We start from the raw sequence: 15,074 nt of genomic DNA on the forward strand, positions 1-15,074 counted from the left end.
CCCTGACATACCTCAGCTAGACGGAGATAAGCCCGCACCCACAGAACACAACGATTGATTTGATTAACTAGCAACGGTACCCGCCCTATGGGCGGGGCTTCAATTGGAAGGCCCAAATGAAAAGGCAAAATATCAGAAATCGAAGGCTTTTTTATTTTAAACGATTCATATAAACATCCATTGAATCATATCACACGCAAATCATCAAAATCTAAACAGTACATGGTGCCCATTTTGAAAAAAGATTGAATTCTGCAAAACGGAAGTGGCCGCTACACGTCTTTCTCAGTCGCACGTTTATGTGTGAAGAGTGCGCGCCGAATCTGTAACACGGAAGCGGCCGCTACACCTGTTTCTCAGTCGCTTTGCACACGCTGCCATGTTACTTTGGAGACGCACGTTTATATAGGAAGAGTTCGTCAGGAGTCGATCTACTCTCTCCTGGTATGTAGAATTTCAACAAAAGCACATCACTGTTCATATCGGTAAATATTATTCCATCGTATTTGGAAAAACTGGAAAATTGGAAAACTTGGAAAAATTGGAAAAACAATAAGGCTTATTTTACTCCATGTGGTCCTAGGATTACCCATCTAAAATATTGTTGCAATCGGTTCAGCCGTTTTTGCGGTACCTTCGAATGGACAGACAGACAGACGGATGGATGGACATTTGGTGAATTATAGTAAGATTCTTCCCCTGTGCTTCTATTTGATTCTTCCCCTGTGCTTGTGTGTTTGTGTTATCTCGCCCTCCATTGGGAGCGGTTGTTTCTGGATTACTGGACTTTGAGACGTAAAGCGTAGTTTATGTGCCGCTTGTCACTGTCTTAAACTCTAATATAGGAGTTGAACTTCAAAGGGTGGTCGAACCAGTGCTTCTCAAGAGCAGACTTAAAATGATTTAACGTGCCAGACTCAATCACATAACTGGGAAGAGAATTCCAAATATTTATATTATGAACAGAAAAGGCACACTCTGATTTTAGTCTTAAAATGAAACTTCTATAGCTTGAGTGAATGACCTCTTGTCCTGATCGACTCCTCTAGTGTAAAAAATGTTTTATTGTAGTCCACATTATCCAATCCTCTGAAAAATTAAAAAATTTGAATTATCTCTGCTCTACTCCATCTATACGCAAGAGTGGTTAGACCAAATGCCCTCAATCTATCTGGATACTCCAGTTTACAAAGTTCTGGTAACACTCTAGTTGCTCTTTGTTGCACCTTCTCGAGGCAATCTTCATCTTTAATGTAAAAAAAAAAGTGAGCAAACAATGTTGCAGTTCTCCAGTGTTGGTCATACGATGTTTTGTATAACAGTACTGATAAACTTGAATCAAAGAGCACCCCTAAGTCCTTCTCCTCCCTTACTGACTTCATTTCTCTGCTTTCACTCCCCTTGCCCATGGTGTTATGGGTGGCCGAGGAGTGCAGCCACGTCTTCTGGGATTGAGTCTCCTGGGGGAGGATGGCTGTCAAATGGACCTTGGGCGTGGTGAAGTGCGGGTGGGCACTGGGGGCTGCATGTGGGTGGACTGGGGGATGTGAGAGGTGCAGGGGACGTGATTTGGATGCCAGGGGGTCGAAGGGGATCGAAGGATGGATGGTGGGTCGCACCCTTATGGGCACTCATTGGCCATGTTGGCATTTCAGCTTCTCCACTTATTCCGATAGCTCTTGCACGGTTAGAGGGGTGGTGCTGTCATAGCCAAATGTAGCAGGTTATTAAAGGTCACTGGAGGAGGCTGATCCACATACTTGCCAGAACAGTCGGATAAAAAGGAAATTTGGGAAATTGATTGGCCCCATTGGATAAATTTGGAATTCGGCCGGGTGGATGGCACTCTTGGATCCGACCAACCTGCTACTACCTGCACTTAAGGGAAGGTGCCTTGATATTTACTGTCCCAGGGTTCAGTACTTGCTTAGAAATTGGGACATGAGTAATTTGGAGTGAGGGCGGGTGAGAGTGATGGCATGGTCGGTGAGGGGATTGGAATGTGTGCCACAAAGTGTCTTGTGGGTGGCGTTTGTTTATGTGTGAAGGTTTTGTGTTTTCGTGTGGTCGTGAGGATGGAGATTGATTTATGTTTGAAGAGTGAATGTGAATATGGGAAATTCACATGTAAGCAGGCCATGGCAGCATCTTATTATAACATCTTTTTATTGGAATATGTGGTTGAGAATTGAATGGCAGCAGGGGAGGAAATGTTTTTGTGGAATATGTGGGTGGGGAAGGTTTGTGTGTCCGCAGGTACAGATCAAGCTCTGGAGGAGTGGTGACTGCGCCCCCTCCCCCCCCCCCCCCCCGAGGTAATGCCCCTGGCAGCCAGTGGTGTCTGGAAATTGGGAGCACGTCGTCGGGGGGGGGGGGGAGGCTGGGGGGCGCCTTGAGGGTATGAGACCCCTGGTGACCCGTGAGGCTATGCAAGCCTGAGGCAATGGAGCCTGGTGTGGAGACCTTCCTGGAGAGACGACAGCTAAGGAGCTGTTTGGCTATCATGGGGCCAATAATTGAAGAGGGGAGGGGGAGGCGGGTGAAGAAGTCGTAAGTCTGGCGACTTGTTTTGGGACTGCGGGCACCACAGCCTGAAGCGGCCCACTATCTTGCTTGTGCGGTACCTCCCCGCTGCCTAATTGAGGATCACACACATGTGTTATGACATCTATGCCATGGTCTTGCAGGGGGGGGGGGGTGAAATAAGTGTTTTTGATGAGTATTGCAATGTGTATTGCTGATTATGGGATTTGTGCGAGTGAATGGGGGAAAAATCCACCGAGCCATGTCACTCACTTGTAACACCAGGACAGGGTCCCCGGAAATTTGGGTACATTGGGATGGCTCCGCAGGTAATTTCGGTATTGTGGCATCCACCAGGGGACGTGGTCGTTAGAGGGACCCAGGTTTCTACAAATGTTCTTGAATTTTTGAATTTTGCATGTTTGAATAACTTTTGTGGTCAAGGTAGTTTTTTTTGTGTTGACATTTTCCTTCCTGCCCCAGGAGTTAGGAGCGAGGAACCAAGTTTTGTGCATATTTGAATTGTTGCTTAAGGGGTGTAGAATGGTAAGGGAAGTAGGTAAGTTAGCTACGGCTCGCTTCCCACAGCCCCTCCTAATTTATTTAATAGGCTAATTAAGTGTGAGTCAGTAAGTGTTAAGGCTGGAACGGTAATGCCTGCAGTGAACCTTGCAGGAGCTACGGTTCCAGGGTGGGGGGACTGTGTTACGTTTATTGGGGGTACGCAACAGACTACTTTAGTCCAGGTAGAATTGTATACTATAGTGTGCTCCAAATGGTGCGACGAAGAAGAAGAAACCCCCCATGTACCTAAGTAAGGACCCATTAAACCGGATGTCATGTAAGTGTATCTTGTCCCCATGACGAGGGGTGGGGTGATGTTAATTAGTTAGGGATTAATGGTAAACTAACCGAAACCCGTGGAACATCCACGGAAGGGAGGATGTGGTGTATGGATAGAGTGTACCATTATGGATGACATAGGGGATTTGCTTGTCCGAGTAAGAGTTAGGAAGAAAGATGAGAATGAAGAGTGCGTATATGAACAACGATTGCCGACACCGGCACAAATGCATGCTCTGGATTGTCCACTCAGTGGACGGCTTGCTTTCGCCTTCGCCTGTCAAATCAGCGGACGGCTTGCTTCGCCTTCGCCCAGCAGACGCCAATATGATGGCGTCGTAAGATGGTGTCGTATCGGCAGTTAATCGGATGCTTTTGGGCCCCAACGTCGGCTAATTCAGATTTTTTGAGTATGACTGTACGTGATAAACAAAGAGTGCGGTTCGTAGATCGTAAATCCATTAGTGCCGTGGGCATCGGGTCACTGGGTGCAGCGTAAAAGGGATAACAAAGTCGAGTCCTTACGCTATTATTATATAGATTGCCTGTATATAAATGGCCTCGGTGATTTCTCCTTTGTTCGTTATAACACACACACCACACCCGCCATACACCCAACACCTAAAAATAACACCAAATAAAAGTAGCAGGAAACAGGACATTCAACTACCGCTGATACCACCGACCGGGTGATCACAGAGGCCGGCAAGTGCCCGCGAGGCCACGCCACAAAGAACCATTGGTCAGGACGGCCATAGAGCGAGGGAATGGATTTGCTGATTGGAGCATGCGCGGACGTCATCGGATGACATAAGAGGCCTGGGTACAAAAGATTTGGGGTCCCAACATTTTCTCTCTCTGCTTCTGGATTTGATCGTGTGCAGTCGGCATTTTATATATCTCTCTCTTTGGGTCCCGAGCTGACAAAAAGCAGTCACAGTTCGTCTTCTCCTTTGTTCTGGATTTCATTGCGAACATTCACATTTTCCGACCTCTTGAGCCAAGGACATTGGTGTCGTACAATTCCGACCTCTTGAGCCAAGGACATTGGTGTCGTGTAGTGGGACATTGGCGCTTTTTGGTGCGGGCGATCGGTTTGAGCATCCACATTATCCTTTCCCTGGCTCGTTGGTGCTGATGATGCGGGGGGGGGGGGGGGGGGCTGTCCACGCTGAGACACCGCAGTGCTGTGTGGAGCAGACGGCGAGTGGATGGGTGCGGCATGCTCACTTCGCGCTCGGTGGCTGGAGGAACGAACTGTGCGCCAAGGCCTGTTTTCCTGTGCATGGACTCGGGGACCCGTGCTGCGGCTGGTGGGTGAACGAACTGCGCGCAGAAGGCGTTTTTTTCCCACGGAATGACCTGGGTCCCCAACGATCTCCGACGAGGTTCAAGAGCGCTCAAAGCTGAGTACACTACATTTTTACTTTTGTTTATTTTCTAATCCCCTTGTGTTGTATACGAGTCTGTGTAGTAGTGCTCCATTTAGGAATTTTAGTTTACTGTGCATTTCTTTGTTTCCTGGCCTTTATTTTAATAAACCTTTTTATTGTTGCAATTGAATTCCATGTCAGATTGAGCTGATTATCAGGGTCGAAGACATCCAGTGGGATCCGTACAGGTAAGAGCTTTGCTACACTTTGCTGCCCTCATCCCCTGTGTGTATTCACACTGCCATTGGATTGAACGCCTCGGAGTGATAAGCACGATCGGCTACCCATTACCTTGGAGGATCTTAATCCCCAGAAACACGACAATATCATTCTGGACTGCCACTGCATCCCTGTCCACCACTCTATATAATTTAGTATTGTTACATTTGTAGGGGGTCGGGATACCTTAATCCAGGTAGAGTGTATAGATTAGTGTGCTCCAACTGTCGTGAAGAAGAACCATCTCGATGTACCATAAGTAGGGACTTTGTTTTAGACAGGACTGTCGTGTCAGTGGATCTTCGTCCCCATCAGAGTGGGGTATGTTAATTAGCTCAGGGATTATGGGTAAATTAATCCCCTGTGTGTTCATGCCTCTGTAATTCATGCCTTTATTCCTTATGTCACCGCACTAGACACATAGTCAAGCCAGGCAATCGACACACTAATTACAGACTTGGCATTTAATATGGAATATTTTTTTTGTGAGGGTGAACTTACTTTTCAAGATGACTTAGAACCAAAAGTTCATTGGAATTATGTTGAAATTATTCTAGATTTTGTTAATGTGACCTTTAAAAGAAACAAACATCTTGAATAGTTTGGGACACTCAAGTCATCAATTCGCAGCGCTGCCCTGGCTGACCTGATGGACCCCGCCGAATGGACCATGATAAAACACAGCCCGCCCCACCGAACCACTGCACCTCAATTTGGGCCGAACTGAGTCCACAAACACGAACCCGGCCAGATGCGCCAAACCACTGCACCTCACAGCATGTCGAGCAGTGTCCACAGGCATAAAGATGAAAACTGTCCACAGGAACAAATAGATAAAATATGTATATACAGTGACGTAGTTAGGGTTGGAGGCACCCAGGACAAACATCAATTCTAGCGCCCACAGGCACTGGCATAGTCAGGAATTTATATTGGAGGCCATATGAAAGAGTTCTAAGCTTCCCCAGCAAGCTCAGCAACAGAGGTGGGCTCCCCCTACCCCTTCCAAAGAACACCGTGGGATCTTTAACATCCGCCGGAGGTCGAGACACCCAGGTTAACGTACATCCGAGGGACGTCACACACATTCATGAATCACCACTCCTGTGAAACACCAGGATGGAGGTTTATAGCCAGGTTGGGATTCTAACCCAGGCGAGTTAGCTTAGAAGCGATGTCTGCCTACCTCGAGGCCATCCTGCCAGCCCAACACACTCGCTGACGCCTCTCACCACGTTTACCCTTTTGTCCAGAGCCCAGACCCTTCGAGTGCCAGCGCCATCTTCAAATGTTTCCCCTCGTACGTCTTTCCTCACCATACGTCATGGCGTATATTGTGTGTACACACGGACCGGGATTAACGAAACTCTACCCGTGAAAGAGGGGGAAAATAAGATCCTCGGACAGCTGCACACATTATAAAGAGGGTGAAATTATAGAAGAGTGGGGAATCCAACATTGATCTCTGTACTAACTGGATAGCAGAGGAAGCTCATTATTTGAAGCCATTTGTCCGCCATCTTTGCTCTCCCATGAGTAATGAATGGGGCTGCTAGTACCATAAGTTCCCATGAGTTTCAATGTAACTAAGGTGAATAACACTTACCGATGAAATGTGATTCCTCTTCCTCTTTTCTCACGACCGTCGTGGTTTTTACAACCGTAAGCAGCACACGATGACATTTCATAAATACTGTAACAATATATTTTTTTCAACCCAGCTATGGACTAAAATCAAGTGTGAAAGACGAAAAATGAAGTGGGAATATGCATCTTGAAGCAAGTATTTGTATTAACGCAAACGGGACTTTCTGTGTTGTGGGGCAGGAGATGGAGGGGGTTTATCACCTGTTCGTTGAATATATGCTGCTGAATGTGCCGTTCATCACGTTTCTGAGTTAAATGTGATGCCGATTCACGAAGAAGAAGAAGCCATACTACCAACTTCGTACACTTCCGGAATTGTTTGATTTATTTGTGTTCAAATGTCTGGTGATTGTTTTGTATTTATTTATGCGAATGTGGTACTTGTATATAACTGTCATTAATTAAAATTTTAAAAGCTTAGGCACTATTGAGCGATTTATTTTTATCCCAAAAAACGAACTTTTTTTAGTTAAAATTTTTTTTTGGTCTTCCCTGAAACACTCCCAGGCACTCACTGATGAACCTCTGAAAGTTTGACGAAGATCCGTTCAGCCATCTCTGAGAAAAATGGCGACACAAACAGAAACACACACAGACAGACCCACAGCTCTCTTATATAGTAGAAGATTACAAAAATGTTACACTGGATGGAAAAAGTTTGTAAACATCACACGACATTAATACATAGCACATCGTTTAAAATGTAAAACGTGGTTCTGAATGTTACATCTCATGCTCTCACGAGTCCGTTGTACGTAGTATTGTAACTTTATTTAATTCTAATGGTTTCTAAAAGGTAATTCTAATGGGTTCTAAAATGTAATTCTAATGGGTTCTAATGGGTAATTTCAATGGGTTCTAAATCGTAATTCGAATGGGTTCTAAAAGGTAATTCTAATGGGTTGTAAAAGGTAATTCTAATGGGTTCTGAAATATAATTCTAATGGGTTCTGAAATATAATTCTAATGGGTTCTAAAAGGTAATTCTAATGGGTTCTAAAAGGTTATTCTAATGGGTTCTAAAAGGTCATTCTAATGGGTTCTGAAATATAATTCTAATGGGATCTAATGGGTAATTTCAATGGGTTCTAAAACGTAATTCTAATGGGTTCTAAAACGTAATTCTAATGGGTTCTAAAAGGTAATTCTAATGGGTTCTAAAATGTAATTCTAATGGGTTCTAAAAGGTAATTCTAATGGGTTCTAAAAGGTAAGTCTAATGGGTTCTAAAAGGTGATTCTAATGGGTTCTAAAAGGTGATTCTAATGGGTTCTAAAAGGTATTTCTAATGGGTTCTAAAAGGTCATTTTAATGGGTTCTAAAAGGTAATTCTAATGGGTTGTAAAGGGTAATTCTATTGGATTCTAAAATGTAATTCTAATGGGTTCTAAAAGGTAATTATAATGGGTTCTAAAATGTAATTCTAATGGGTTCTAATGGGTTGTAAAGGGTAATTCTAATGGATTCTAAAATGTATTTTCTAATGGGTTCTAAAAGGTAATTATAATGGGTTCTAAAATGTAATTCTAATGGGTTCTAATGGGTAATTCTAATGGGTTGTAAAGGGTAATTCTAATGGATTCTAAAATGTAATTCTAATGGGTTCTAAAAGGTATTTCTAATGGGTTCTAAAAGGTAATTCTAATAGGTTCTAAAAGGTAATTCTAACAGGTTGTAAAGGGTAATTCTAATGGATTCTAAAATGTAATTCTAATGGGTTCTAAAAGGTATTTATAATGGGTTCTAAAAAGTAATTCTAATGGGTTCTAAAATGTAATTCTAATGGGTTCTAAAAGGTAATTCTAATGGGTTCTAAAATGTAATTCTAATGGGTTCTAATAGGTAATTCTAATGGGTTCTAAAATGTAATTCTAATGGGTTCTAAAAGGTAATTCTAATGGGTTGTAAAAGGTAATTCGAATGGGTTCTAAAAGGTAATTCTAATGGGTTCTAAAAGGTAATTCTAATGGGTTGTAAAAGGTAATTCTAATGGGTTCTAAAAGGTCATTCTAATGGGTTCTAAAATGTAATTCTAATGGGTTCTAAAATGTAATTCTAATGGATTCCAAAAGGTAATTCTAATGGGTTCTACAAATGTAATTCTAATGGGTTCTAAAAGGTCATTCTAATGGGTAATTTCAATGGGTTCTAAAACGTAATTCTAATGGGTTCTAAAATGTAATATCTAATGGGTTCTAAAATTTAATTGTAATGGGTTCTAAAATGTAATTCTAATGGGTTCTAAAATGTAATTCTAATGGGTTCTAAAATGTAATTGTAATGGGTTCTAAAAGGTAATTCTAATGGGTTCTAAAATGTAATTCTAATGGGTTCTAAAAGGTATTTATAATGGGATCTAAAATGTAATTATAATGGGTTCTAAAAGGTATTTATAATGGGTTCTAAAATGTAATTCTGATGGGTTCTAAAAGGTAATTCTAATGGGTTGTAAAAGGTAATTCTAATGGGTTCTAAAAGGTCATTCTAATAGTTTCTCAAGGGTAATTATAATGGGTTCTTAAAGGTAATTATAATGGGTTCTAAAATGTAATTCTAATGGGTTCTAAAAGGTATTTATAATGGGTTCTAAAATGTAATTCTAATGGGTTCTAAAATGTATTTATAATGGGTTCTAAAATGTAATTCTAATGGGTTCTAAAAGGTAATTCTATGGGGTTCTTAAAGGTAATTCTAATGGGTTCTAAAATGTAATTCTAACGGGTTCTAAAAGGTATTTATAATGGGTTCTAAAATGTAATTCTAATGGGTTCTAAAAGGTAATTATATGGGGTTCTTAAAGGTAATTCTAATGGGTTCTAAAAGGTAATTCTAATGGGTTCTAAAAGGTCATTCTAATAGTTTCTCAAGGGTAATTATAATGGGTTCTTAAAGGTAATTATAATGGGTTCTAAAATGTAATTCTAATGGGTTCTAAAAGGTATTTATAATGGGTTCTAAAATGTAATTCTAATGGGTTCTAAAATGTATTTATAATGGGTTCTAAAATGTAATTCTAATGGGTTCTAAAAGGTAATTCTATGGGGTTCTTAAAGGTAATTCTAATGGGTTCTAAAATGTAATTCTAACGGGTTCTAAAAGGTATTTATAATGGGTTCTATAATGTAATTCTAATGAGTTCTAAAATGTATTTCTAATGGGTTCTAAAAGGTAATTATATGGGGTTCTTAAAGGTAATTCTAATGGGTTCTAAAAGGTAATTCTAATGGGTTCTAAAAGGTAATTCTAATGGGTTCTAAAATGTAATTCTAATGAGTTCTAAAGGGTAATTCTAATGGGTTCTAAAAGCTAATTCTAATGGATTCTAAAAGGTAATTCTAATGGGTTCTAAACGCTAATTCTAATGGATTCTAAAAGGTAATTCTAATGGATTCTAAAAGGTAATTCTAATGGGTTCTAAAAGGTAATTCTAATGGGTTCTAAAGGGTAATTCTAATGGGTTCTAAAAGCTAATTCTAATGGATTCTAAAATGTAATTCTAATGGATTCTAAAAGGTAATTCTAAGGGGTTCTAAAAGGTAATTCTAATGGGTTGTAAAGGGTAATTCTAATGGGTTCTAAAAGCTAATTCTAATGTATTCTAAAATGTAATTCTAATGGATTCTAAAAGGAAATTCTAATGGGTTCTAAAAGGTAATTCTAATGGGTTCTATAATGTATTTCTAATGGATTCTAAAAGGTCATTCTAATGGGTTCTAAAAGGTAATTCTAATGGGTTATAAAAGGTAATTCCAATGGGTTGTAAAGGGTAATTCTAATGGATTCTAAAATGTAATTCTAATGGATTCTAAAAGGTAATTCTAATGGGTTGTAAAGGGTAATTCTAATGGATTCTAAAAGCTAATTCTAATGGATTCTAAAATGTAATTCTAATGGATTCTAAAAGGTAATTCTAAGGGGTTCTAAAAGGTAATTCTAATGGGTTGTAAAGGGTAATTCTAATGGATTCTAAAATGTAATTCTAATGGGTTCTAAAAGGTAATTCTAATGGGTTGTAAAGGGTAATTCTAATGGATTCTAAAATGTAATTCTAATGGGTTCTAAAATGTAATTCTAATGGATTCTCAAATGTAATTCTAATGGGTTCTAAAAGGTAATTCTAATGGGTTCTAAAAGGTAATTCTAATGGGTTGTAAAGGGTAATTCTAATGGGTTCTAAAAGCTAATTATAATGGATTCTAAAATGTAATTCTAATGGGTTCTAAAAGGTAATTCTAATGGGTTGTAAAGGGTAATTCTAATGGGTTCTTAAAGGTCATTCTAATGGGTTCTAAAAGGTGATTCTAATGGGTTGTAAAGGGTAACTCTAATGGGTTCTAAAAGGTCATTCTAATGGGTTGTAAAGGGTAACTCTAATGGGTTCTTAAAGGTCATTCTAATGGGTTGTAAAAGGTGATTCTAATGGGTTGTAAAGGGTAACTCTAATGGGTTCTTAAAGGTCATTCTAATGGGTTGTAAAAGGTGATTCTAATGGGTTGTAAAGGGTAACTCTAATGGGTTCTAAAAGGTAATTCTAAGGGGTTCTAAAAGGTAATTCTAATGGGTTGTAAAGGGTAATTCTAATGGGTTCTAAAAGCTAATTCTAATGGATTCTAAAAGGTAATTCTAATGGATTCTCAAATGTAATTCTAATGGGTTCTAAAAAGTAATTCTAATGGGTTCTAAAAGGTCATTCTAATGGGTTGTAAAGGGTAATTCTAATGGGTTCTAAAAGCTAATTCTAATGGATTCTAAAATGTAATTCTAATGGATTCTAAAAGGTAATTCTAATGGGTTGTAAAGGGTAATTCTAATGGGTTCTAAAAGCTAATTCTAATGGGTTCTAAAAGGTCATTCTAATGGGTTGTAAAGGGTAATTCTAATGGGTTCTTAAAGGTCATTCTAATGGGTTCTAAAAGGTGATTCTAATGGGTTGTAAAGGGTAACTCTAATGGGTTCTAAAAGGTAATTCTAATGGGTTGTAAAGGGTAACTCTAATGGGTTCTAAAAGGTCATTCTAATGGGTTGTAAAGGGTAACTTTAATGGGTTCTAAAAGGTAATTCCAATGGGTTCTAAAAGGTAATTCTAATGGGTTCTTAAAGGTCATTCTAATGGGTTCTAAAAGGTAATTCTAATGGGTTCTAAAAGGTAATTCTAATGGGTTCTTAAAGGTCATTCTAATGGGTTCTAAAAGGTAATTCCAATGGGTTCTAAAAGGTATTTATAATGGGTTCTAAAATGTAATTCTAATGGGTTCTAAAAGGTAATTCCAATGGGTTCTAAAAGGTAATTCTAATGGGTTCTTAAAGGTCATTCTAATGGGTTCTAAAAGGTGATTCTAATGGGTTCCTTTCATTTTTAGGCTTTGCCTATTTTAATATAAAAAAAATGCCAAACTGAACCGCTTTCTTTGGACATGGGTTTGATTTTTATTCCTATTCCTTTCTTGGCCTACTTCGATTGCTTATTTTTCTTCCTGTTCCTTTATATTATTGGACTGTACGGTACACAAAATAAAGTTGACCCCATCCCAATGCCCTCAAAATAGTTTTCCCTGAAAAGATAGCACAAGTGGCCATAAGATGCACAGAGTGTACAAATTTCCGGGGCCTGGCTAAAGGCCCCGACCACACGCCGCATTGGCAACTCGTGCCATGCAGTCACATGTCCCGGCCCTGCCCCACTCTTCCTCCCTGCCCGCCGGGCATAACCGTCGTTGCCAAGTTGTTGTTGTTCTGTTTTTTGTTGTTGCTAACGAAGGTTGTTGGTTGTTGTTGTTCAACCAAGACAGGGCGACCTAATCCAGATGTTGTTGTTGTTCTGTTACGATTGTATTATTATCTCCAGTTGTTTTTTACTTTGTAAATCATACACAATTCAGCCTCATGGATGAGATGCTTTGATAATTAAAGCATGAACTCTGAACCATGAATTCTATAATATGTGTAAACGAGAACTCCAGCAGCATTATTACGAAGAGGAAAGTACTTTCTACCAGAGTTAATATGGCGCAGTAATCAAGTCATAGCGTTCACTCTTTGTGTTGTTTATTTCATAGGTCAGTGTAATGAGACAATTAGCTTCCCATAGTTAAACCTATTAGCACTACCAAGATGATTATTGTGTTTTCCATTATTTTCCCCACAAACCCGTTTGAGAATGCTGTGAGCATATGATTATGACGTCATCCCGAGATGTCAATAAGTCACGTGAGCCAAGTCTCCAGTGCAGTGAGTCTCAAGGTGCGGGATAGTGACCACACATGACCGGAAATGCTTGTTTCCTCGGGAATAGAAGCGAAAATGTGCCGTGTGCCGGGTCTCTTGGACTGAGGAAGCTCGTGGAATGTCACCTGAGACCTGACCTGCTCTTTTATTTCATTTTTTTGTTTTTTTGTATGCAGAAATCGACGCTTGTGTAAGAGCTAACACATTGAACATGAAAACATGCACAGACACATAAAACATGCAATGAAGGGAGCGGAAGACAAGAGGGGGAGGGAGAGGGAAGCACACAAGCACAACAACAGAAGAGAACAGGGACGTCGGTAGATCTGTGGAAGGGAGAGGGCTGGGAGAGGAGGGAGGGGTACATGGTATAAAGCAAATGAACACTTCTAGGAATTTCAGGAAAGAAGTTGGCGATTGAAAGAGGTGTAGTTGGAGTGTTTAAACGGGAGTAGAAAATATCAAGGTTTTGGATGGGGGAAGATAAGAGATGGTGGTGAACAGCTATTATAAAGACCTGGAGGGAGGAGAGGGATTGAAGAGAGTGTGGGAGATTGTTCCAGAGGTGGGAGAAAAGAGGAATGGAAGAAAGAAGGTGAGCAGAGAGCCTAGATTTTGGCAGTTTCACCAGAAGAGGGTTGCTGGCAGATATTGTGCGCCCTGTAGGAATATTTGTGGGACAGAGCACAGAGAGAGCTGGGGAGCAAGGCCGGAGAGGAGTCGGTAGAAGACAGAAAGACCACCAACCTGCCTGCAGTGAGTGAGTGAAAGGCCCTCGGAGTTAGCTTCATCGAGGGAGATTCCAATGATTCTGAAAGCTTTGGTTTCAACAGCGTGAAGCCGAGCTAGGTGTGAGGCAGGAGCACCAGCCCATAGGGGAGAGCAGTATTCCATTGAGCTGCGTCATTCCACCACCAGTTAGAGTTGGATCCTGAGAGCAGGATGTATACTACAGTAAATACACGGTGGGGGCTGGGAAAACAGATTTACATCAGGAATGTTGCCGAGTTTACTGTATGTCTATGTATTCAGGGGAAATAAGGAGCTTAGACACAAACACTGGGGGGAAGGAGGCACAAGCTTCTAAACACCTTATTTGACACTGCCTCACTAATTATGTCGCTAATTAATGAAGATCACCCAAGAGCATCTTCACGTGCTCGCTAACTAACTAGCGGACCCTCACTGACTCCCACCATTGGTCTGGTGCCCCCAGCACCCAATGTGCCCCCATGGCACTCTCGCCTTAGGCTCTCCATGGGCACCCAGGCTTCCTAACTAATCGCACATCTGGCATTTTCCTGTGGCTGACAGCTTTGCTCTCTTTCACCCAGGAGGCCCGGGCCCGGTGCCCGTGCCACTTCTTTGCCACTCAAACCACTGTGCCATACTCCCAGACGTTGACCACACATTTTGCACCCATATTATTTAATTACTTTACTTCCATCATCACCAGCAACATCACAGCTTCAATTTTACAAAACATCTGAATCCCTGCAGCCTTGGTCGCTGCATACACCGTTTAGGTGGGTTTTCCGCGGGGCCCACACAGGATCCCTCGTTAACCATCTCGGTGCCCCCTACCTTTCGCCAATGTTCGTGGGCCGCCCCACTATAATTGACCTCACACTGTCCTGCTCTCTTTCTATCGGGCTCCTGGGGGACACGTCTTTCAGCTCAATTTGACTTGAGCCCCCTCCTCTCCTGCAGGGCTTATGGGGGCCATACCACACACTGCACACACACCCGGCGCCATCTTCTTTTAGCACTTCGGGACTTCCAAAAGACCCAGAGGGAGCACGACCTCTTTCTCATAACTATACTCTGGAGGCCAGCTGCACGCGTCTGTACCCCTCAAGAGGCACCACCAGCTCAGTGCTTCTCAGCTCAACCAGAGCCAGTCCATTCCTATTGGCTGCTCTTCCCTCCCCACCCCCACCCCCCACCCCTGGTGGTGTTACTCCTTCCACCTTCTCATCCGTTCTGTCGCCATTACTCACATGTGCCACACTCACCACACTTGCGCCCTCGCATTTGCACTTGCTCGTGCTCTCAGTTCCATCCTTGCACACAGGTGGTGTGACCATGACCTTTCCCGCCGGTGGCTACCGGAGTGCACTATTCTCACATTGACAATTCAGTCTCGGCCGCACACACCTGCAGTGCGGAGTCGGCCTCAAGCAC

General features: G+C 41.6%; 1 long non-coding RNA gene across 1 annotated transcript; it reads left to right on the forward strand.

The window, feature by feature from the left end:
• Positions 1 to 4,591: 4,591 nt before the first annotated feature.
• On the forward strand, positions 4,592 to 7,083 carry LOC144889718 (uncharacterized). The gene is made up of 2 exons (XR_013622018.1): positions 4,592 to 4,987; positions 6,846 to 7,083. It is a non-coding gene; the product is annotated as an uncharacterized LOC144889718 (long non-coding RNA).
• The last annotated feature ends 7,991 nt before the right edge of the window (positions 7,084 to 15,074 follow it).

The sequence above is a fragment of the Myxine glutinosa genome, chromosome 1 (genome assembly GCF_964187855.1).
Source record: "Myxine glutinosa chromosome 1, kmMyxGlut1.1, whole genome shotgun sequence".
Lineage (NCBI taxonomy): Eukaryota > Metazoa > Chordata > Myxini > Myxiniformes > Myxinidae > Myxine > Myxine glutinosa.